The sequence below is a fragment of the Heterodontus francisci genome, chromosome 23, assembly GCF_036365525.1.
Source record: "Heterodontus francisci isolate sHetFra1 chromosome 23, sHetFra1.hap1, whole genome shotgun sequence".
Taxonomy (NCBI): domain Eukaryota; kingdom Metazoa; phylum Chordata; class Chondrichthyes; order Heterodontiformes; family Heterodontidae; genus Heterodontus; species Heterodontus francisci.
Window position 1 is genome coordinate 67,450,914 of NC_090393.1, and position 25,660 is coordinate 67,476,573.

A 25,660-nucleotide genomic window follows, 5' to 3' on the forward strand; every position below is an offset into this window, starting at 1 on the left:
TAGTCCCCTGTGGCCTCCCCCTCTCTAACAGATATACCGCTTTGGATACTGTTGGGGGAGATGGCTCAGGGGAAGGCAGCAAGAGCCAAGTTCATGGCACCATGGGTGGCTCTGCTGCACAGGAGGGGTGGAAGAAGAGTGGCAGGGCTATAGTGATAGGAGATTCAATCATAAGGGGAACAGACTGGCGTTTATGTGGCCACAAAAGAGACTCCAGGATGGTATGTTGCCTCTCTGGTGCTAGGGTCAAGGATGTCTCTGAGCGGCTGCAGGGCATTCTGAGGGGGGGAGGGCGAGCAACCAGTTGTCATGGTACATATCGGTACCAATGACATAGGCAAAAAAAGGGATGATGTTCTACAAGCTGAATATAGGAATTAGGAGGAAAATTAAAAAGTAGGACCTCAAAAGGTAGTAATCTCAGCATTACTACCAGTGCCACAGGCTAGCGAGAGCAGAAATAGCAGGATATATCACATGGCTGGTGTAGGGGGGATGGATTCAGATTCCTGGGACATTGGGACCAGTACAAGATGGACAAGTTGCATCTGGGCAGGACCGGGACCAATTTCCTCGAGGGGGTGTTTGTTTTTGGTGTCGGGGGAGGATTTAAACTAGAATGGTGGGGGGATCGGAATCTGAGCAGGGAGACAGAGGAGGGGGAAATAAGGATAGAAATGAAAGACAGAAAGATAAGAAGCAAAAGTGGAAGGCAGAGAAAACAACGGTGAGAAACAAATGGGGCCAGAGTGCAAAATAAAGCTAAGATGACGAACAATGTTAAAAAGACAAGTCTAAGGGCATTGTATCCTAATGCGCGGAGCATTTTCAATAAGGTAGATGAGGTATCAGCGCCAATAGATATAAAAGGTTATGATATAGTTGCGATTACAGAGACATGGCTGCAAGGTGACCAAGGATGGGAACTGAACATCCAGGGGTATTCAATATTTAGGAAGAACAGGCAAAAAGGGAAAGGAGGTGGGGTAGTGTCGTTAGTAAAAAGAGAAAATCAGAGCAATAGTGAGGAAGGATATTGGCTTGGAAAATCATGATGTGGAATCTGTATAGGTGGAGCTAAGAAACACCAAGGGGCAGAAAACATTGGTGGGGGTTGTTTTATAGGCCCCCAAACAGCAGTGAAGATGTAAAGGATGGTATTCAACAGGAAATTAGAGATGCAATAAGGGTACAACTGTAATCATGGGTGACTTTAATCTACATACAGATTGGACAAACCAATTAGCAATAATACTGTGGAAGAGGATTTCCTGCAGGGTGTGCATGATGGTTTTTTAGACTAATACATTGAGGAATCAACGAGAGAACAGGCTATCCTAGACTGGGTATTGTGTAATGACAAAGGATTAATTAACAATCTAGTTGTGCGGGGTCCCTTGGGGAGGGGCGACCATAGCATTAACAGAATTCTTCACCAAGACGGAGAGTGAAGTAGTTGAATCCGAAACTAGGGTCCTGAATCTAAATAAAGGAAACTACGAAGGTATGAGGCGCGAGTTGGTAGATACTAAAAGGGTTGACGGTGGATAGGCAATGGATAATATTTAAAGAATGTGTGCATGAATTACAACAATTATTCATTCCTGTCTGACGCAAAAAAAAAACGGAAAGGTGGCTCAACCGTGGCCTACAAAAGAAATCAGGGATCGTATTAGATCCAAAGGGGAGGCACATAAAATTGCCAGAAAAAGCAGCAAGTCTGAGGATTTAGAGCAGTTTAGAATTCAGTAAAGGAGGACAAATTGGTTGATAAAGTGGGGGAAAATAGATAAGAGTAAACCTGCAGTGAATATAAAAACTGATTGTAAAAGCTTCTATAAATATGTGAAGAGAAAAAGATTAGTGAAAACAAATGTAGGTCCCTTACAGTCAGAAACAGGGGAAATTATAATGGGGAACAAAGAAATGGCAGAACAATTAAACACATACTTTGGTTCTGACTTCACAAAGGAGGACACAAATAACTTCCAGAAATGTTAGGGAACCAAGGGTCTAAAGAGAGGGAGGAAATGAAGGAAATCAGTATTAGTAAAAAAAAAAGTGCTAGGGAAATTAATGGGGTTTAAAGCTGACAAATCCCTAAGGGCCTGACAATCTAAATTCCAGAGTACTTAAAGAAGTGACCCTGGAAATAGTGGATGCATTGGTGGTCATCTTCCAAAATTCTATGGACTCTGGAGCAGTTCCTACAGATTGGAGGGTAGCAAATGTAACCCCACTATTTAAAAGAGGGAGAGAAAAAAAACAGGGAATTACAGACCAGTTAGCCTTACATCAGTAGTGGAGAAAATGCTAGAGTCTATTATAAAGAGTGTGATAGCAGAACACCTGGAAAGCATAAATGGGATCGGACAAAGTCAGCATAGGTTTACGAAAGGGAAATCATGCTTAAAAAATCTACTGGAGTTTTTTTGAGGATGCAACTAGTAGAATAGATAAGGGAGAACCAGTGGATATTGTGTATTTGGATTTTCAGAAGGCTTTTGATAAGATCCCACCTTAGAGGTTAGTGTCCAAAATTAAAGCACATGGGATTGGGGGTAATATACTGCATGGATTGAGAATTCGTTGACAGACAGGAAACAGAGAGTAGGAATAAACTGGACTTTTCTGGGTGGCAGACAGTGACTAGTGGGGTACCGCAGGGTTCAGTGCTTGGGCCCCAGCTATTCACAATATATATTGATGGCTTGGGTGAAGAAACTAAATGTAACATTTCCAAGTTTGCAGACGACACAAAGCTGGGGGGGAATGTGAGCTGTGAGGAGGATGCAAACAGGCTCCAATGTAATTTGGACAAGTTGGGCAAGTAGGCAAATGCATGGCAGATACAGTATAACATGGATAAACGTTTGGTTTTTAAAACAGAAAGGCAGATTATCTGAATGGTGATAGATTGGGAAAGGGGAGGTGCAATGAGACCTGGGTGTCCCTGTATACCAGTTACAGAAAGCAAACAAACATTCAGGTGCAGCAAGCAGTTAGGAAGGCAAATGGTATGTTGGCCTTCATTGCAAGAGGATTTGAGTATAGGAGCAAGGATGTCTTACTGCAGTTATACAGGGCCTTGGTGAGACCACATCTGGAGTATTGTGTGCTGTTTTGGTCTCCTTATCTGAGGAAGGATGTTCTTGCCATGGAGAGAGTGCAAAGAAGATTTACTAGGCTGATTCCTGGGATGGCAGGATTGATGTATGAGGAGAGATTGGGTTGACTAGTCCAATATTCACTAGAGTTTCGAAGAATGAGAGGGGATTTCATAGAAACCTATAAAATTCTAACAGGACTAGACAGGCTAGATGCAGGGAGGATGTTCACGATGGCTGGCGAGTCCAGAACTAGGGGTCACAGTCTCAGGATATGGCGTATGCCATTTAGAGCCGAGATGAGGAGAATGATTTTTTTCTTTTTGCTTGATGTCTATTTTGTTCTTGTAATCGACTGTCATACTCACACAAGGAGAAATTATGAGCTATAAAGTGAACTGATGAATTGTACTCAAAATGGACACTTTTTGCTACAAAACGAGATGGAGGTGACCTCTCCTGTACTGCGAATATACATGGTAACTGCTGGAACCCTGAACCAACAGTCATGTCTGGTCAAGTGTTGAAGAAAGCAATAGAAGTGTAAATGGCTCATTCAATATTAATGTCTACCCCTTTTCGACCAGGTGGGCTAACAATGACTTGGAAGATATGGTCACTCCAGACTCAAACTCAGGATAAAGGGTGTGAATAAACACCACTTTATTAAGATGGCATAGATATGAACAACATCCAAAGCCACTGTCTAACAATGACCACACCATCGAACACCATTTATGAAAATATAATGGAGGATAAACTTTTATCACCTGATAGAAACCAAGTTTCTGATAAGGAATTTTATTAAGAGATACTTTTTATGCAGAGAAGCCAGAAGCAAGTGACCCATCCCAGCAAGAAAGATCCTGCCAAAATACCATCTTTAAACGTAAAGGCAGAGACAAAAAGGTGACCTTTGAAATTCCCTACCGGAGAATTAACAGAATCTTCGCCATTGAACTGTGATTGAGATTTGACCAAAGAAGTCTGCAATAAAGCATCTGTTCACCTGACACTTTCCAAAGTTTGACAGGGAAAAGGAAAATCAGGCCTGCACTGTCTTCAAATTTTCCTCCCGGGGAAACAAGCAGGGCTTCACAACGAACTCTTTTTAAAACCATCAGGCCTAAATGAATACTATCTTTTGATCTCCAACTTTTCTTGTGTGTGCATGTGTGAGTGGATGAAGTTGCAAATATTTTTGGGTATTGTTTAATAAACATTTATCTTTCTTTCAATCCACAAGAAAACCTGTCACTTGTCTGTTTATTGACCATTAAAATGCTCAAGAGGATAAAACACTTCTTAAAAACACGCCATCTTCGGTCAGTTGAGAGGTGAATAAGGGAAACCACCCCCATCATTTCTGTAAAATGAAAGCAAAATACTGCGGATGCTGGAAATCTGAAATTAAAAACAAAGTGCTGGAAATACTCAGCAGGTCTGGCAGCATCTGCGGAGAGAGAAACAAAGTTAACGTTTCAGGTCTGTGGTTCTGATGAAAGGTCAAAATCACAAACTGTAAAAAAAAATGCAGCAGGTTTTCTCTTTTTTTCTTTACAGTATTAAAACACTTAAGACATGGCCGCATTCGACGCCAAAACGTCTGTAGAACAGGGCAAGTTATCATAGAGTGCAGCAAATCTATTAAATACTGAAGACTTAAAGGCTGTAGCTACCCAGGTGGGAGTAACTTTAAGGTTAAAGAAACAAGGAAGCTTGAGATCCTTAAAAATCTAGCTAGTCATTTTAAAATTGGCCCAGAGCCAGAAGAAACTGGCATGGAACCAGAGTCTGACAAAGTAACCCTTACTTGAATTCAAATGGAAATGTGGGGAATGGAATTGGAGTTTTAAAAGAGAAAAGAGGAAAAAAGAGATGCAAGTGCAAAAGGAAAGACAGGAGACAGAAACAGAAAGAGAGAGGCAAGAGAGCTTGAACGAGCTAAGGAAAGACTGAATTCGCAAAGTGAAGGTACAGCCAGCAATTCAAATACTGCCCCCAATTCGGAGAAAAGCTTTGATATTATGAGGCGCTCATGATTAGTGCCAAAATTTAATGAGCATGAGGACAAATCATATTTTATCTCGAGAAAACTGCCCACAGGTTAAAGTGGCCAACAGAGTCTTGGACCCTCCTTCGACAAGACAAATTAGTGGGGAGAGCCCATGAAGCTTACTCCATGTTGTCAGGAGTGCTCTTCAGATTACAAGCAAACCAAAACTGCTATTTTAAATGCCTATGAGTCAGTCCCTGAGGCTTACAGGCAAAAATAAGAAATACTAGAAAAAGACATGCTCAAACCTTTATTGAATTTAAGCAAATTAAACACGTGCCTTTCGATCGCTGGATGAGATCTCTAAAGTTAGAGCCCTTGTATCGGAATTTACGAAGGGTGATCGTATTCCCATAAATATAAAGACCCACATTGTTTCGACCAAGGCTGTAATGGAATCTGGAGCCAAGTGGTCCTGGCAGAACCCAAACTGAGCATTGGTTAGCAGGTGATTCATAACCAAGTGCCGTTTAAAGCATGGCTACCCGGCCCAAACCCGATGAAACCCGATGACATGTGTTGGGTTCGGGTCGGATCGCTCTTCCGGGTCTGGCATTCGGGCTCGGGTCGGTTCGGGCTGGGTTGGACACACTATCACCACCTCCGGTACGTGGATCCAATGTTAATGTACTTTTTGGACCAGAAAGGTTGTTTAGTTACGGGTCGGGTCGGGCTTGGGAAAAAATGAAAGGACTCGGGCCAGGTAGGGCTCGGGTCGAATGTGGTTCTGTCGGGCATGGGTCAGGTTTCATTTGCAGACCCGAGCCAGCCTTCAGTGCCACTTCATAGCAGTGTTGACAACACGTTCCATCACTGTGCTGATGATCAAAAATAGACTGATGGTTTCAGAATTGGCCGAATTGGATTTTTAAAAAAATTCTTTTTGTGGGATGTGGGCATTGCTAGCAAGGCCAGCATTTATTGCCCATCCCTAATTGCCCTTAAGTGGCCTGTTAGGTCATTTCAGAGGGCATTTTAAGATTCAAGCACATTACTGTGGGTCTGGACCCACATGCTGGCCAGACCAGGTAAGGATGGCAGATTTCCTTCCTTAAAAGGACATCAATGAACCAGATGGGTTTTTACAACAATCGACAATGGTTTCATGGTCACCATTAGACTAGCTTTTTTTAAATTCCAGATTTATTAATTGAAATCAAATTTCACCATCTACCGTGGTGGGATTTCAACCCAAGCCCCCAGAGCACTAGTCTTGGCTCTGAAGTACTAGTCTAGTGACATTACCACTAAGACACCACTTCCCCAGTTTTGCTTTTTGTGGACCGGACATAACTGGGCAATTTTCCATTTTGTCGGGTAGATGCCAGTGTTGTGGCTGTGCTGAAACCGCTTAACTAGAGGCACAACTAGTTCTGCAGCATACATCTTCAGTACTACAGACAGGATTTTGTCGGGGCCCACAGCCTTTGCTGTAATCAATGTGCTCAGCCATTTCTTAATATCATGTGGAGTGTATCGAATTGGCTAAAGACTGGCATCTGTCATGCTGGGGACCTCAGGAGGAGGCCGAGGTGAATCAACCCACTTGGCACTACTGGCTAAAGATGGTTGTAAAGACTTTAGCCTTGTCTTTTGCACCGATGTGCTGGGCTGCATCATCATTGAGGCTGGGGATGTTTGTGGAGCCTCTTCCCATTTGTTTAATTGTCCATCAACTTTCACAACTGGATGTGGCAGGACTACAGAGCTTTGATCTGATGTGTTGGTTGTGGGATCACTTAGCTCTGTCCATAGCATGCTACTTCCACTGTTTAGCACGCATGTAGTCTTGTATTGTAGCTTCACCAGGTTGGCACCTCATTTTTAGATATGCCTGGTGCTGCTCCTGGCATGCTCTCTTACACTCCTCATTGAACTAGTGTTGGTACCCTGGCTTGATGGTAATGACAGAGTAAGGGATATGTTGGGCCATGAAGTTGCAGACTATGGTGGAATACAATTCTGCTGCTGCTGATAGCCCACCGCACCTCATGGATGCCCAGTTTCCATCTGCTAGATCTGTTGTGAATCTATCCCATTTAATAGGGTGATAATGCTATACAACACAATGGAGGATGTCCTCATTGTGAAGGTAGGATTTCATCTCCATAAGGGCTGTGAAGTGGTCACTCCTACCAATACTGTCATGGACAACAGATTTGCAACAGGTAGATTGGTGAAGGTGAAGTCAAGCAGGTGTTTCCCTTGTGTTGTTTCACCACCTACTGCAGATCCAGTCTGGCAGATATGTCCTTCAGGACTCAGCCACCTCAGTCAGTGGCAGTGCTATCAAGCCACTCTTGGTGATGGACATTGAAGTTGCCCATCTAGAGTATATTCTGTGCCCTTGCTACCATTAGTGTTTCTTCCAAGTGGTGTTCAAAATGGATGAGTTGAAGGAGGGTTGTGGGTGATAATCAGTCGGAGGTTTCCTTGTCCATGTTTGACTTAAAGCCATAAAGACATCATGGGGCATGGAGTCAATGTTGAGGACTCCCAGGGCCACTCAGTCCCGATTTATACCTTTATGCCATGACCTATGTTGGGTCTTCTCCTGTCAATGGGATAGCACATACCCAGGGATGGTGATGGAAGAGTCTGTGATATTGGCTGAAAGGTATAATTCTGAGAGTGACTGTCAGGCTGTTGCTCAACTATTCTGAGAGACAGCTGTCCCAATTTTGGCACAAGTCCCCAGCTGTTAGTGAGGAGTGTTAAATTCCAGAAAGCTTGTTGTGGAAGGGTGATGCTGGAGCCTATCTTTACTCAGTTTCACATTTATTGTACTGGGTAAAAGGATTACAAACATGTAGCTGCTCACTCCAAAACCTTCACCAGTCTCAGTGACTGTCTGCTCATAAGTGCTCAACTAAGACCCCAATTAACACCCTCCACCTACATATAATTAAATAGATACACAATTAACAGATTAACAAGGAGGACTTTGCAGGGTCATCTGGGCTGGGCATGCCTTTGTCGTTTCCGGTGCCTAGGTCGATGTCAGGCAGTCTGTCCCGTTTTATTGGGATTTTACGTTTTCATAGTGGTTTGATATAATGGATTGCTCAGCCATTTCAGAAGTCAGTTAAAAGTCAGACCAAGTAAGGATGGCAGATTTCCTTCTCTCAAGGACATTAGTGAACCAATCTGGCAGCTTCATGGTCACCATTACTGATCCTAGCTATTTATTCCAGATTTTCTTAATTAAGTAAATTTAAATTCCCCAGCTGCTATGGTGGGATCCGAACTCACATCTCCAGATCATTAGTCCACACCGCTGGATTACTGATCCAGTAACATGACCACTATGCTACAGTGCCCCTAATCTCTCAGAAGTCTTTTTCTGTGAGCACTTTCTCAGCAATTGCAGAGAAAACACTGCGTGGCATCAGGAGCTGAAGCAGCATTTTTAAGATCATCATTTCTCTGAATTTGGATGGCAGTGGGAGATATTCAGCTAATATCTTTATCAAGATGAGGCCAATGGCTCTGTGTGCTTTAGCAAATAATCAGTTGCACAGAACAATTTTTTTAAAGTTAATAATGATTTCTTGACATGCTGTTAGATAGCAGCATGAAGCCTTATTAACTATAAATACTTCAGAGCAACCTTCCCACTACATCCCCACTCCCCTGCCTCCCCCACTCCTGAGAGAAGAGTTTGAAATTCATCATTCCTCTGTCAGTGCTACAATTTAACAGGTCACAGGGTTAGAGATGAAGTAAATCCCTTAAATTTATACTTGTTGACATCTTAGTCACTGTGGCAATATTGCTGAGAAACCAGCATTAACCCATTAATTCCGCTAACAATTCTTTCAAGCTCCAGAATATAGTTACACATTATGGTGGGTCCACTATGTGTGGGGAAAATGAGGACGTGTGCTTTAAACCCATGACTGCTCAGTACTACAAACTCACATAAAATTTATTTTCAGCACTGAAGTGAAGATGTTGAGAGGCCAATTAACTGCAAATGAGAAAATGCATCAGATGGCTCGAAACTTCATTGAAATATTCAGTCGTTCCACAAAACAAGGCTGGATTTTGTGCTGGAGCCAAACTCCCGGCGCCAGGCCGAAAAGGCGGGAGGAGTCATACCTAGCACAAAGGAAGATGGTTGTGGTTGTTGGAGGTCAATCATCTGAGCTCCAGGACATCACTGCAGGAGTTCCTCAGGGTAGTGTCCTAGGCCCAACCATCTTCAGCTGCTTCATCAACGACCTTCCTTCAATCATAAGGTCAGAAGTGGGGATGTTCGCTGATGATTGCACAATGTTCAGCACCATTCGCGACTGATCAGATACTGAAGCAGTCTATGTAGAAATGCAGAAAGACTGGGACAATATCCAGGCTTGAATGACAAGTGGCAAGTAACATTCGCGCCATACAAGTGTCAGGCAATGATTATCTCCAACAAGAGAATCTAACCATCTCCCCATGACATTCAATGGCATCACGATCGCTGAATCCCCCACTATCAACATCCTGGGGGTTACCATTGAACAGAAACTGAACTGGAGGAGCCATATAAATACTGCAGCTACAAGAGCAGGTCAGAGGCTAGGAATCCTGCGGCGAGTAACTCACCTCCTGACTCCCCAAAGCCACCGACAAGGCTCAAGCCAGGAATGTGATGGAATACTCTCCACTTACCTGGATGAGTGCAGCTCCAACACTCAAGACGCTCAACACCAACCAGGACAAAGCAGCCCACTTGATTAGCACTCCATCCACAAACACTCACTCCCTCCACCACCGACGCAGCAGTGTGTACCATCTACAAGATGCACATCAGCAATGCACTAAGACTCCTTCGACAACACCTTTCAAACCCGTGACCTCTACTATCTAGAAGGACAAGGGCAACAAATGCATGGGACCACCACCACCTGCAAGTTCCCCTCCAAGCCACACACTGTTCTGACTTGGAACTATATCGCCGTTCCTTCACTGTTGCTGGGTCAAAATGTTGGAACCTCCTTCCTAACAGTACTGCGGGTGTACCTGGCCCACACGGACTGCAGCGGTTCAAGAAGGCAGCTCACCACCACCTTCTCAAGGGCAATTAAGGATGGGCAATAATTGCTGGCCTAGCCAGCGACGCCCACATCCATGAATAAATTTAAAAAAGGAACTCCGCCTTAGCCTTTTTGCACCCCCTGGAGTGATCCTCCAGTCTTTTAGCTTCAAGGTTTCAAGAGACGGGAACTCCATCCCTTTAAAGACGTGGGTCCTGCCTCCAAGAGCTGCCGGCCACTCAGCACTATCGACAATGGCACTGGGAGCAGTGGCCTTGGACCAGGCCCAGCATTGGAACCCCAGACCTCAGGTAAGTGAGGTAGGATTGCTGGAGCCAGCCTGGAAGGCCCCGGCGAAGGGGGCTGGGGTTGGTCGTGCAGCCCAGGGGGTGGGGGGTAAAGTGGCTCCCAGTGGGTGTCCTCTGTGGGCCACAAATTGCCCTGGAAGGAGGGGGCCCCCAAGCCAGCAGAGAAGGCGCCTCGTTTTAAAAGGCGACCTCCCTAACTGGCGGAGGCACCCCAAGCCACTGCTAAGATCCCAGTGGCAGGGGGAAGATGCCCTTAATTGGCCATTAATAGGGCACTTAAGGGCTTCAACTGGCCTTTGGGCAGGAAGGCCATCATTGGCCTATCCCGCCCCCGGGAAGATCACTTGGCGAGGACCCCCGCCACGATACTCCATGCCACCTAACCTCCAATCCCGCCCCAAGGGAGCCACACAAAATCCCAGCTGTAGACGGTTTGTCTGTGAAACCGGGTCACCCACCATCACTTGCCTATAGCCTGTAAGATGAGGACAAGTCTGACCTTAGTTGATATTTTTGGTTCATGGTAACATTTGTGCCCAAGAATAGCTGGTGAAATAAGCATGGCTTCTACATTTTTGTGTTTCAAAACCAAAGGGCGCCCAGGTAAAATTGCTGACTGAGCAGCTTAAATTTTCCAGCCCTATAGCTATGGGTAGTAATATAGCTGTGGAAGGCATCGGGAGGGGAGCTGACACCTTCCCGCTACCATGGCATTACTAGCGATGGGAACCGAAATGACACAGCCGCCCTTTGGGTGCTCACTTGAACCATTTCAGTGTCCAATTAAGGGCCACTTCCCACTCCCATGGGCATTTTTCCCACATTGGGAGGGCTTGCCGCCATGTGGGGAGACTGCCAGTTGAACCCTGGTGGCCACCCAGTGGGTTCCCAGAAGCGCCCTCCTTAATGGCCGCTCCATGGCCCATGAAGGGGACCCCGGTGACAATGGCCGCCCTCCGCAGCTAAAGCACCGCCGCTGTAATATGACCCCCCCACCCCACCCCAACCCTCAATTGCCAGTGCCTGCCTGCATGGCCCTGGCTTTTTAAAATTAACTTAACTGGTCAGGCACCCTCTCCTGCAGCAGTGACCAATGCTAGCAGTGGCACTGCCGAGGCTGCTCAGCTGGTAACTCTCGGATTGGGCCAGCAGCTCTGAAGGGGTGGGGGGTGGGGGGGGGTGGCTGCCATCCTCAAATAGACGACGGCCTGTTAATTGGCTGTCACTGGTAAAATGTCGCCCAAGGATTCCACCGCCCGCTGGCATGGGATCGGCTCCCACTTTCAGCCACAGTGGCGGGACTGCTGTTGTGTTGGCAAAATTCAGCCCAGGGAGTCACCAGGAACAATTCATTACATCTAAAAATTTAAATGATATTTAATTTTGAACAACTCTATTTAATATACAACAGTCTTTCTTATGATCACTTTCAAAACCATAGTACAGAAATTACAGCAGAACTGAGAGGTTATAACATAGGAAATAGGAGCAGGAGTAGGCCATTCGGCCCCTCGAGCCTGCTCCGCCATTCAACTTGATCATGGCTGATTTCTACCTCAATGGCATTTTCCCGCACTATCCTCATATCCTGGTTCAGTCTGCACTGAGTGTGAAGAAGGGAGTTTGGTAAGTGAGTGAATTTTGAGGGTTAATCTCTCAAGAATAGTTTTTGTTTTGCTTACAACTAGCAATTAATTGAAATTCCTGTTTCAGTTAAGTAGTAAATTAGTTTTCTTGCAGTTTTAAACAGGGCTACACTAACACTCTGAGAATAGCTGTAGCTAGTTAATTAGCTAGCTAGCTTAAACTGGTTTCTGAGCTGTAGCAGAGCTGACAACATTGTTTTCAGAGTATAAATTCAGGGGACTCTCAGTGCTGCTTGTCTGAATTGAATGCTGCTGGAGGGCACAGACTGTTAAGGGAGTTTTGCAATTGAGGGAGTTCAATAAGGAGGGAAAATAAATTTGAGTACACAAAGTGTAAAGTGGGATTTGGTATGTGAGGGAGGGGCTCCTTTCTTTCTTTCTTCTACCTTTTTATAGCCTCCAAAGCTGCCTCTCCCTTTGGTACAGTGAAAGAAGTTGATTGGTGAGTAACTGGTAAGTTATTTTACTTGTCATTATAATAAAAAGCTTTTAAAGTTACGATATGGCAGGTTAGCTTGGCCAAGTGAAATGTACGTCTTGCGGTATGTGTAAAGTCATGGACGCACCATGTGTCCTCGACAAACACATCTGTAGGAAGTGTCACTGGCTACAGAAGTTTGAGCTCCGGGTTTTGGAACTCGAGCGGCAGAAGACTACGTGGATAGCATGTTTAGAGAGGTGGTCACGCCGCAGGCTGGAGAAAGGGAATGGGTGACTGCCAGACAGTCTAAGAGAACCAGGCAGGCAGTGCAGGAGTCCCCTGAGTCTATACTGCTTGTTAATCGGTTTTCCATTTTGGATACTGTTGAGAGCGATGGTTCCTCGGGGGGAGTGCTCAGCTGCACAGCAGGGGAGGAAGAAGAGTGGAAGAGCAATAGTGATAGGGGATTCGGTAGTCAGGGGACCAGACAGGCGTTTCTGCAGCAGTAAATGTAACTCCAGGATGGTGTGTTGCCTCCCTAGTGCCAGGCTCAAGGATGTCACAGAGTGGCTGCAGGGCATCCTTCTGGGGGAGGGTGAACAGCTAGAGGTCGTGGTCCACATTGGTACCAATGACATCGGTAGCTAGAGGGATGAGGTCCTGAAAGCAGATTTTAGGGAGTTAGGAAGAAAATTAAAAAGCAGGACCTCCAAAGCATTAATCTCAGAATTACACTCAGTGCCACGTGTGAGTGAGCATAGGAATAGGAGAACTGATCAATTGAACACATAGTGGCGCAGTGGTTAGCATCGCAGCTCCAATGACCCAGATTCGGTTCTGGGTACTGCCTGTGTGGAGTTTGCAAGTTCTCCGCGACCGTGTGGGTTTCCGCCAGGTGCTCCGGTTTCCTCCCACAGCCAAAGACTTGTAGGTTGATAGGTAAATTGGCCATTGTAAATTGCCCCTAGTATTGGTAGGTGGTAGGGGAAGGTGGGGATGTGGTAGGGAATAGGGGATTAATGTAGGATAAGTATAAATGGGTGGTTGATGGTCGGCACAGACTCGGTGGGCCGAAGGGCCTGTTTCAGTGCTGTATCTCTCTATGACACTATGGCTGGAGAACTGGTGTAGGAGGGAGGACATCAGATTTCTGAGGCATTGGGACCAGTACTGGGGCAGGTGAGACCTGCACAAGATGGATGGGCTACATCTTAACAGGACCGAACTAATATCCTCACAGGGAGATTTGCTGGTGCTGTTGGGGAGGGCTTAAACTAGCATACCGGGGGATAGGAACCTGAGGGGTAGCTCAAATTGGAAGGAAGTAAAGCTGGTAACAGCAGGTAGAAAAGTAGTAAGTGACATTAGAAGGCATGCAAAACAAAGGCAAGCATCAACTAGGCTTAGAATTCAGAATATCAAGATAACAAGGTTAAGGGCACTCAACCTGAATGCACGCAGCATTCGCAACAAGGCAGATGATTAAAAGGCCCAAATAGAGGTAAACAGGTTATCTAATTGTCATAACAGAAACGTGGCTACAAGGTGACCAAGACAGGGAACTGAATATTCGAGGATATTCAACATTTAGGAAGGACAGGCAAAAAGGAAAAGGAGGTGGTGTTGCGCTGATAATAAGGGATGGGAGCAGTACATTAATAAGGGAGGATCTCAGATCTGAAGAAAATGTGGAATCTGTTTGGGTGGAGTTAAGAAACAGCACAGGGCAGCAAACATTGGTAGGAGTTGTTTACAGGCTGCCAAACAGTAGTGGTAGTGTGAGGCATGGTATTAATCAGGAGATTAGAGAAGCATGTGGCATGGGTAATACAGTAATCATAGGTGACTTCAATCTGCATACAGACTGGGTAATCCTAATGAGCACTAATGCTGTGGAGGACGAGTTTCTGGAGTGTGTTAGGAATGGTCCTCTAGAGCAGTATGTTGAGGAACTGACTGGAGAACAGGCTATTTTAGATCTAGTATTATGTAATGAGAAAGGACTAATTAATACTCCTGTTGTAAAAGAACCTTTAGGGATGAGTGACCATAATTATGATAGAATCTTACATTATGTTTGAAAGTGAGGTAGTTCAATCTGAAGCCAGGGTGTTAAATCCAAACAAAGGAAATTTTGAAGTTATGAGGGGCAAATTGGCTGAAGTGGACTGGGAAAATACATTAAAAGGTATGACAGTTCATAGGCAATGGGAAGTCTTTAAGCAAATATTACATAGTTTACAGAAACTATACATTCCTTCAAGGAACAAAAACCCCAAAAGGCAGTCAACCGTGGATAAAGGAAGTTAAGGATTGTATAAGATTAAAAGAAAAGGCCTATAAAGTTGCCATAAGTAGTAGAAAACCTGAGGATTGGGAGCATTTTAGAATCCAGCAAAGGAGAACCAAGAAACTGATAAAAGAAATGGAGAATAGAATATGAATGTAAGCTAGCAAAAAATATAAAAACTGACTGTAAAAGCTTCTACAAGTAGGTAAAAAGGAAATGTTTGGCTAAGACATTGGATCCATTACAGGCAGAGTCAGCATAATTTATAATGGTGAATAGAGAAATGGCAGAGAAGCTAAATGATTACTTTGTGTCAGTCTTCACTGAGGAAGATACAAGAAATCTTCCAGAATTAGAGATCCAAGGAGTTAGGGGGAAATGAGGAATTGAAGGAAATTAGTATTAGTAAGAAGGTTGTATTGGAGAAATTAATGGGGCTGAAGGATGATAAGTCCCCAGGACCTGATATTCTACATTCCAGAGTGTTGCAAGAGATAGCTAATGAGATAGTGGATGCATTGGTGATCATCTTCCAACATTCCATAGATTCTGGAGCGGTTCCTGCAGATTGGAAGGTTCGCAAATGTCACCCCACTATTTAAGAAGGGAGGGAGAGAGAAAACAGACAATTACAGACCCGTTAGCCTTACATCAGTCATTGGGAAAATGCTAGAATCTATTCTAAAGGATGTGATAAATGGACACTTGGATAATAATGATCTGATTGGGCATAATCAACATGGATTTATGACTGGGAAATCATGTTTGACGGACGGGTTGGAGTTTTTTGAGAATGTTATGAACAGAATTAGTAAAGGGGAGTCGGTGGACATGAGTCTTGGATTTTCAGAAGGCTTTTGATAAAGTCCCCCACAGGAGATTGGTTAGAAAAATAAAAGCACATGGGATAGGAGGTAATGTACTGGCATGGATTAAGGATTGGTTAACAGGCAGAAAACAGACAGGAGGAACAAACGGGTCATTCTCGCATTGGCAGGCTGTGATTAGTGGGGTACTGCAGGCATCAGTACTTAGGTCCCAGCTGGTCACAATATATATCAATGATTTGGAAGTGGGGACCAAATGTAGTATTTCCAACATATGTGTTGTGAGAAAGATGCAAAACAGCTTGAAGGGGATTTGGACAGACTAATTGAGTGGGCAAGAACATGGCAGATGGAATATAATGGGGAAAAATGTGAGGTTATCCACTTTAGCAGGAGGAATAAATGTGCAGAGTATTTCTTAAATGGTGAGAGATTAGAAAGTGTAGATGTACAAAGGGACCTGGGTGCCCTCGTCAATAAGTCACTGAAAGCTAACAAGCAAGTTCAGCAAGCAATTAGGAAGGCTAATGGTATGTTAGCCTTTATCGCAAAAGGATTTGAGTACAGGAGTAGAGAGGTCTTGCTTGAAGTGTATAGAACCTTGATTAGACTGCACCTGAACTGTGTGCAGTTTTGGTCCCCTTACCTTAGGAAGGATATTGTTGCCATAGAGGGACTGCAACGAAGATACAACAGACTTGTTCCTGGGATGGCGGGACTGTCCTATGGAGAGAGATTGGGGAAACTGGGCCTGTATTCTCTAGAGTTTTGAAGAATGAGAGGTGATCTCATTGAAACCTACAAAATACTTAAAGGGATAGACAGGGTGGATTCAGCTAAGATGTTTCCCCCAGTTGTAGAAACTCGAACCAGGAGACACAATTTCAAAATAAGGGGGAAGCCACTTAGGACAGAGATGGAGAAATTTCTTTATCTTGTGAATCTTTGGACTTCTCTACCCCAGAGGGCTGTGGAAGCTCAGTCAATGAATATGTTTAAAGCAGAGGTCGACAGATTGTTAAACACAAATAACAAAGGGATATTGGGGATAGTGTGAGAAAAAGGCACTGAAGTGGATGATCAGCCATGATCATACTGAATGGCAGGGCAGGCTCGATGGGCTGAGTGGCCTACTCCTGCTCCTATGTTCCTATCTTCCCTTGATATGTTTAATATCCAGAAATCTATCGTTTTCTCTCTTGAACATACTCAGTGAGCCACCAAAGACCTCTGCGGTAGAGAATTCCAAAGATTCACCACCCTCTGAGTGAAGAAATTCCTCCTCATCTCAGTCCTAAATGGCCTACCTCTTATTCTGAGGCCATGTCCCCTGGTTCTAGACCACTCCCCGCCCCCCCCCCCCCCACCCCACCACCCCCCAGGCAGGGGAAACATCTTTCCAGCATCTACCCCGACAAGCCCTGTAAGAATTTTGTATGCTTCAATCTCATTGTTCCAAAGTCTAGAGAATATAGGCCCAGTCTCCCCAATCTCTCCTTAGGACAATTAAGCCATCCCAGGGATCAGTCTGGTAAACCTTCGCTGCACTCCTTTTATGGCAAGTCTATCCTCCTTTCGGTGAGGAGACCAAAACTGCCATCAGGAAAGACGTTTTTCTTTAGAAAAGAGAACACTAAAAGGTGAGTTGATTGAGATCCTTAAAATTCAGAAAGGGCTGATTAGGGTAGTGTAGAGAAGATATTTCTACTTGTTGAGGAGACCAGCATTTGGAGCCATAAGTATAAGATGGTCTTTAACAAATCCAATAAAGAATTCAGGAGGAACTTCAGACAGAGAGGGGTTAGAATGTGAAACTCACTACCACAGGGAGTGGTTGAGGTGACTAACACAGATGCTAAGGGGAAGCTAGATAAGTTTGAGGGGAAAAATGAGCAGAAGGAAATAGTGATAGGGTTAGACCAAGTAAGGGAGGGAGGAGGCTCATGTGGAACATGAACACTGGCATAGACCTATTAAGCTGAATGGCCTGGTACTGTGTGTAATAAGGTAGAATGTATTCACATTACCATTTACTTGTTCTTCTTTCCCTTTCTGTTGTGTATAACCAATTACTAAAGAGTTTGCAGCCACTAATTCCTCCATTTGCTTTGAAGCAGGGATTCTCAGTGACACCTGGAGGGGCAGGTTCACATTTCAGGTCTGGACTTCATCAGAGCATAGTTCTAATGGGGGATGGGTCTGTAATTGGGTGTGTTGGACAGACTTTCCCCTTTCTAGGTGCTGCCAGGTGTGCTATCTACTTTTATTATTTCCTGCATTGCAGCTTCAGAAGTCGATACTTTTACCTGATGTTGTTCTCTCACACACAGGAATCAGCAGTTCTGATTACTTTTACTTGTTCACTCTCCTTCAGATTAGTCATTCTTCATCAATGATAGTTACCCTGGCAGTGGAGGATGGCACTTCTAGAAAACTATGAAATTTGCTGACAACACCAAGCTAGCAATTAGTAAACAGAAGATTGATGGAATTCATCACGATCTATACCAACTAAGCAGATGGGCTTGGCAGTGGCAGATGTATTTTAATCTGAATAAATGCAAAGTAATACACACTGGACTAAGCAACTTAAACCAGAGCAAATATGTATCCATTGGCAATACCACACAAGGACTGACTGGATGATGATACTCACGGGCTACATATGTGGAGAGCGAAACAGAGTTAACTTTTCAGGTCTGCTGAAACATTAACCGTTTCTCCACAGATGCTGCCAGCATGCTGAGTATTTCCGGCACTTTCTGTTCTCATCTCAATTTCGTTAACCCTGTTGTCATTGGTTAAAAAGGGCAAAGGAGGATGGCATCCAGGTCTTAATGCTGAAAGACATGGATACCATACAACAAAGTGTGAGCGTGTTGTCATATTGACAGAGGATACAACTGAAGCAGACACAAGAGCCCCAGTATGCTCAACATTTAGCATGTCCATCCAATGTAGTGCAGCTGTCAAGGATGTCAAATTATAAACCACATAGTGAAAAACAATAGACTACACGTCAGAGGACGTTGTGATGAAACTGTACAGTGATCTGCTCAGACCACATCTTGAGTATCATGTTCAGTTCTGGTTGACATGAAACAAGGGAGATATTCAAGCTCTGGAGGCTGTATAGAGGAGAACAAAGGCTAGTTCCCAGTAATAGGAGTTTGAGTTATAAGAAAGTTGGGCTTTCCAGCCACAAAAGGGTCTAGGTAATGATCTTACAGTATACTAGTTAATTAGTGGTATGGAAAAGAATACGACTTTCAATTGCTACTTGTGAAATACAGTGGTTCGGCCTGACATTGGTTGTATTGTCAGATTGGTATCCTGGCGTTTCACACCATTACCTTCAGCAGTATGGGGAAGTTTCACTTACTCTCATCTCGTAAATGACTTGAGTTGGGTCTGGAATGCTGGAAATCTCATGCAGCTAACAGGACAGAAGTGAAGGGAATTTTTCCTGTTGTCACTTTAGGAGCTGGTCCCCAAGGGCAATATTATAATTTGTCCTGTGTCTCTTAAGTAGCAGGACAAATTGATAAAGCTATTAAAAAAGCACATGTATCCTTGGCTTTATAAATAGAGGTTTAGAGTACAAAACCAAGGAAGTGATGGTGCACACCTTTATAAATCACAGTTTAGACCTCAGCAGGAGTACAGTGTCCAATTCTGGGCACATACATCAGCAAAGATGTCAAAGCCTCAGACAGGGTGCATTTACCAAGATACCAGGGAGAAGGGATCTGGAAAGCACTGTCTGAAAGGGTGGTAGAAACAGATTAAATAGTAATTTTCAAAAGGAAATTTGATAAATACTTTAAAAAAAAAAGAAAAATCTGCAGAACTATGGGGAAAGAGCTAATTGGATAGTTCTTTCAAGCAGTGGCAGGGATAGGCACCAACATGTTGCACCACAGACATCTGACAAAATTATTGACTCAGCCACGTACATGGGGACAATTAATCTGTATATAAAAAGCATATAGCCAACCTAATGCCATCAAAACACAGTCCAATTTAAAACACATTTCTCCTTACAAATAAAGTAGTCAAGCATACAAACATCAATGGAGTGCAGCACAACTGCATTAGCCAGCTAACAAGCAAAACAGTATGCAATGTCAATGCGAATTAGTTTTGTTGACAGAACAGAGCTCGCTACACCATTTGCTAACATTGCATTAGCATGCAGCCAGCCAGATACACCATTGCACAATAAAAACCAGGACTGAGAGAAGTAACAGTCTCTTTCCCAAGCTGGGTTGAACAATGTTTTTTTTATAATTCACGCCTTGTTTTTTCACAGTTAAGAAAAAAAGTGGGAAAATGTGAACATAGAATTAGAATTCACAGCTGCCTCCCAAGTCCCTTCCTGGTCACTGAGGACATAATGTATGTTAGGCTTTATAAATGTGTTCTAGTCCAAAAATTGAACAGATATGATTATGCAGACTGATGTCCTTCACAGAGTCTAACACCAGAACCTGTGCAATATCACTGCGGTCTTTGTGAAACTTCCCATCCTCCTCGAGTAGCTATAATGAGGAACTTTAATTATCCAAATATAGATTGGGACAGTAGTCGTGAAAGGGCAGAGAGGGGCAAGAGCTCCTAGAATGTGTTCATGAAAATTTTCTACAGTAGTATGTTGCCAGTCCAACAAGACAGGAGGCACTGCTGGACCTGGTTTTTGGGAATGAGGTGGTTCAAGTGGATCAAATATCCAGAAGGAGAATATTTAGGGGACAGTGATCATTGTACAATAAGGTTTGACTTGGTTATGGGAAAGGACAAAGAACAATCAAGAAGAAGAATAATTAACTGGGGAAAAGCCAACTTCAATGGGGTAAGAATGGATCTGGGCCGAATAAATTGGAATTAAAGGTTGGCAGAAGAAAACGACAGTGAACAATGGGCTACCTTCAAAGAAGAGATAGTTCAGGCACAGTCAAGCTATATTCTCTCGAGGGGGAAAGGTAGGACAAACAAATCCAGAGCTCCCTGGATGACACAAGAGATAGAGATGAAGAAGAAGAATAAGTATGCTTATGACAGATGTCAGGTAGATAATACAATGGAGAACCAGGCAGAATACTGAAGGCTCAGAGGGAAGTGACAAAGCAAATAAGAGAAGCAAAGAAAGGATATGAAAAGAAACTGGCAGCTAACATAAAAGGGAATCCCAAAGTCTTCTACAGGCATATAAATAGCACAAAGGTGGTAAATGGTGGAGTAGGGCCGATTAGGGACCAAAAGGGGGATTTACGCATGGGGGAATAGCTGAGGTATCAAATGAATACGTTGCACCTGTCTTTACCAAGGAAGATGATGCTACCCAAGCCACAGGGAAAGAGGCGGTAATACATACAGGAGGATTTAAAAAATTGATAGGGAGGAGGTATTAGATAGGCTGTCTATATTTAAGATTGATAAAACACCAGGGCCAGATGAGAGGCAACCAAAGATACTGAGGGAAGTGAGAATGGAAATTGCAGAGGCACTGGCCATAATTTACCAGTCTTCCTTCGACTCAGGGATGGTGCTGGAGGACTGGAGAATTGCAAATTGTTCAAGTAAGGATGTAAAGATAAGCCCAGAAACTACAGTTTAACTTCGGTGGTGCAGAAACTTCTAGAAACAATAATTCAGGACAAAATTAATAGTCACATGGACAAATACGGGTTAATTAAGGAAACCAGCACAGATTTGTTAAGGGAAAATCATGTTTAACTAACTTGGAGTTTTTTTTTGGAACAGTTAACAAAGAGGGTTGATGAGGGCAATGCTGTTGATGTGGTGTACATGGACTTCCAAAAGGCATTTGACACAGTGCCATATAATAGACCTGCAAGCAAAGTTTAGGTCATGGAATAAAAGGGACAGTAGTAACATGGATACGAAATTGGCTGAGTGACCGGATGTTTTTCAGGCTGGAAGGAGGTTGGTAATGGAGTTCCCCAGGGGTCAATGGTGGGACCCTGGCTCTTCCTGATTCATATTAATGACCTTGACCTGTACAGGGCACAATTTCAAAATTTGTAGATGATACGAAACTGGGTACAATTGTGAACTGTGGGGAGGATAATGTAGAACTTAAAGGACATAGACAGGTTGGTGGAATGGACAAGCGGCAGATGAAGTTCAATGTGGAGATATGTGAAGTGATTCATTTTGGTGGGAAGAACATAGAGAGACATTATAACCAAGTGTACAACCCTAAATTGGGTGCAGGAACAGAGGGACCTGGGGGTATATATGTATGTCATTGAAGGTGGCAGGACAAGTTGAGAGTGTGGGTAAAAAAGCATACAGTATTCTGCACTTTATTAATAGGGTCATAGAGTACAAGAGCAAGGAGGTTATGTTGAACTTGCATAAGTTCTCAGTTGGAGTACTGTGTCCAGTTCTGGGCACCACACTTTAGAAAGGATATGAAGGCATTAGAGAGAGTGCAGAAGAGATTTAGGAGAATGGTTGCAAGGATGAGGAACTTCAGTTATGAGGATAGACTGGAGAAGTTGGGACTGTTTTCCTTGAAGAGAAGGCTGAGAGGAGATCTGATAGAGGTATTCAAAATCATGAGGGTCTGGACAGAGTGAATAGAGAGAAACTGTTCCCACTTGTGAAGGGATCGAGAATGAGAGGGCACAGATATAAAGTGATTGGCAAAAGAAGCAAAAGCGACATGAGGAAAAATTCTTTCACGCAGTGAGTGGTTAAGGTCTGGAATGCGCTGCCTGACTGTGTGGTGGAGGCAGGTTAAAGCAAGGCTTTCAAAAGGGAATTAGACTGTTATATGAAAAGGATGAATGTGCAGGATTACAGGGAGAAAGCAGCGAAATGGCATTAGATGAATTGCTCATTAGGAAAACTGGTGTGGACACGATGGGCCAAATGGCCTGCTTCTGCATTGTAATAATTCGATGATTCTTTCTATTATGTTAAACCAGTATATTTGGGGAGTTTCTAATGAGGAGAGGCAATATAATCCAACACTCAGAGTAACTACAATCCACATACATTACTGGGCTAGGGAGAGACTTTAGAAACACTTGCCATCACAACACCAGTACAAAATCCCTTGAGGAAAAGAGGGTGCAGTGGCTCTGTCTGCTCTGATATTCCCCCCAGGCCTGTCACTCAAACCTCCCCACTCCTCCCAGTCCACAGCTCAACCTTGCAGCTTCCTGCACCTTGAGCCAGCCCTGCCCAAGTGTGGCACAGTCCAAGGGGAGTATTTGTGGAACCAGGGAGTGGGAGAATGGGGTCCTCCTGCCCTGTGCTGTGTTCCATATGGTTCCTCCCTCCCTTCCCCTAGGCTCCTTTATAACTGAGTTAAGTTTCCTTTAAAGTTTTGGGGGTCTAATCTTACAGTTTATTAATCCGTAGTTTCTTCAAAAGAGCTGGAAAGCTGGCAGTCGTTAACCTGGACCGTAAGCAGCCCCGTAGGTGCCGCCCTGCTTGGGGGCGTCTTATTGGGGGTGGTTGAGGCCTATACCGGGTGTTTACAAAGCATCTCCGCCCACCCGCCGGCTCCATTCCTCCCCGCCCACCCGCTGGCTCCATTCCTCTCCTCATGCGGGGTTCCGGCTGTGACGGGAGTGTGCGGGGCGCAGGCTGTGACGGGAGTGTGCGGGGCGCAGGCTGTGATTGGAGCATGCGGGGTTCTGGCTGTGACGGGAGTGTGCGGGGCGCAGGCTGTGATTGGAGCGTGCGGGGTTCTGGCTGTGACGGGAGCGTGCGGGGCTCTGGCTGTGACGGGAGTGTGCGGGACGCAGGCTGTGATTGGAGCGTGCGGGGTTCTGGCTGTGACGGGAGTGTGCGGGGCGCAGGCTGTGATTGGAGCATGCGGGGTTCTGGCTGTGACGGGAGTGTGCGGGGCGCAGGCTGTGATTGGAGCGTGCGGGGTTCTGGCTGTGACGGGAGTGTGCGGGACGCAGGCTGTGACGGGTTTTTCACTCGCCACGGATCCAACAAGACCGCCTCCATCCAACCCCTGTACCTGCACCCTACATGCTGCATGCTCCCGCCGCAGCCGGAACCCCGCACCCTCCCGCCGCAGCCGGAACCCCGCACCCTCCCGTCACTTCCAGCAAGCTACTAATAGACTATTGGTGACCCCTAGCCCGATGCCCCAAAGATCCCAATGCTTTCTAATTCCTTTTGCTCCCGGTAATTTTAATGTCTTGTTCCAAGCCTTTTAACTTGTGTTTTAAAATAACCTTGCTGCAAAAACACAATTTTAAAGGCTTGGAGTAAGACATTTATCACAGACACTGGTGTCCATGCACAGACACGTTGCTGATCCCTGAGCAGCAGGCACAGGCCCAATGGGCCAAGTGGCCTCCTTTTGTGCCAAATAATTCTATGATATTGATCACCACTGAGAAAAATGCATTATATTTCTACCGGGTTCCATGTTTTACTGGAGATCTGATCAGTGAATTGGTGACGATGAAACAAAATGTGTGCTATTTGCAGATCTAAGCAGCCACTAAGCTCCATTGCCTCATTGGAGTTAAAGTTTATCAGCTGCGACATCAATTATTACCCATCCCAGTGAAGATACGGATTTTAAAATGAAGCTTAGATGTACCCTGCCATGTTTGCTAGGCACCGATAAACCACTCGGCACATGGCTCGTAAAGCCATTTATTTGTTACAATTTAGAGATGCATCAATCTCGCTGCTAATGAATTGCACACTTTCACAAAGGACAAACACAGCATTCATCACAACACTGAGGGTAGAATGCAATCCTCATACCTATTAGCAGTCAAAACCTTTTGTTCAACAGCCTGAACAGTAAGCATTCAGTACCTCCATCCACAGTGGGCTTCCACATCCTGACAGGTGATTACTTTGGTTTTATTGATGACAACTTTTAATTCATAAGTCGCATTTAAAGTACAGCTTTTTCCATCTTTACAATCGCTGATCGACATTTTTTTCATATTTTTGTAGAAGAAAAAAGTGATGTGAATATTCTTATGTGGCTGCTACCTTTTAGATTGTTAAATCAATAGAAATTACAAATTGTATAACAATACCAATTGTGGAATTTCCAGATTTCCACTACTCTGTGAAAAAGTGGTTCCTGATTTCATTCTGGAATGACCCGGCTCTAATTTGCAGGGAAACGGTAGCACAGTGGTTATGTTATTGGAATAATGATTTTGTGATACAAAGAACAAAGAAAATTACAGCACAGGAACAGGCCATTCGGCACTCCAAGCCTGCGCCGATCTTGATGCCTGCCTAAACTAAAACCTTCTGCACTTTCAGGGACCGTATCCCTCTATTCCCATCCTATTCATGTATTTGTCAAGATGCCTCTTAAACGTCGCTATTGTACCTGCTTCCACCACCTCCCGCGTCAACAAGTTCCAGGCACTCACCACCCTCTGTGTAAAGAACTTGCCCCTCTCACCTTAAACCTATGTCCCCGAGTAACTGACTCTTCCACCCTGGGAAAAAGCTTAGTTGATTAAATTCCAGTGGTACCTCCGCACTAATCTGGGGGTTCCTAATTCTTGATTTTTCCAATTGGTTCCCCCGCCCTGCCCTGCTATCTGAATAGTCGGAATGGGGTCAGAATCTCAGCTCTGGGTCAAATAGAATTCTGAGGGTACAAATAGTCTGGATCAACCTGGCACAGTGATTGAACCAAACCTTTACAGAATCTCAGCATCCTACAAAAAGCAGGTTAGCACCCAGTAAATTGATAGGAATCTGTAAATTTCCAAATTGGTATCTGTGCATCATGTTAGGCAATCTGGAATTTCAACGAATTCGGTTTGATAATGCTCCTGTGAAGCGACTCTGGACATTTTACTAGGTGGAAGGTACTATATAAATACAAGTGCGTAACTTTAAATTTTATAAGAGATATCATGGCGCACACCTAAGTGTGAAATAACAGCTACAGTTTACAGATATACTTGGCCTCGTGCATAAACCAATAGTACAAATAACCAT

General features: G+C 44.3%; 1 protein-coding gene across 12 annotated transcripts in view; it reads right to left on the minus strand.

Moving 5' to 3' along the window:
- specc1la (sperm antigen with calponin homology and coiled-coil domains 1-like a) overlaps nucleotides 1–25,660 on the minus strand; it is a 575,263-nt gene that overhangs the window by 218,454 nt on the left and 331,149 nt on the right. The window lies entirely within an intron of this gene.